Here is a 284-nt window from a genome sequence, read left to right as displayed (position 1 = left end):
TAAACAAACAAGCAGTAAAATAAAAAGCGAAAAGAGGAGAGGGGAGGGCCCAATTAACCCGGCCTACCGTGACGCACCTCCAAATCTCAAGCCTTTTGACGACCAATTTTGTGGCTCGATAATCGCATCATCTGAAGCCAGACCGAGTTAATCTGGTAATTGAAGCTTCTCGCCTGTATTGTGCTTCATGCATCGGAAATATCCAGGCAAAGGGATCCAAAAGACCCGTTAGTCAGGTCAAAAGCTGATTTTTAAGAAGAATATATTAAAAGCAGAGAAAGACC

This window comes from Penaeus monodon, chromosome 30, assembly GCF_015228065.2.
Source record: "Penaeus monodon isolate SGIC_2016 chromosome 30, NSTDA_Pmon_1, whole genome shotgun sequence".
In the NCBI taxonomy this organism is placed as follows: Eukaryota; Metazoa; Arthropoda; class Malacostraca; order Decapoda; family Penaeidae; genus Penaeus; species Penaeus monodon.
The sequence above is the reverse complement of the archived record's forward strand: the minus strand, read 5'-3'. Positions refer to the sequence as shown.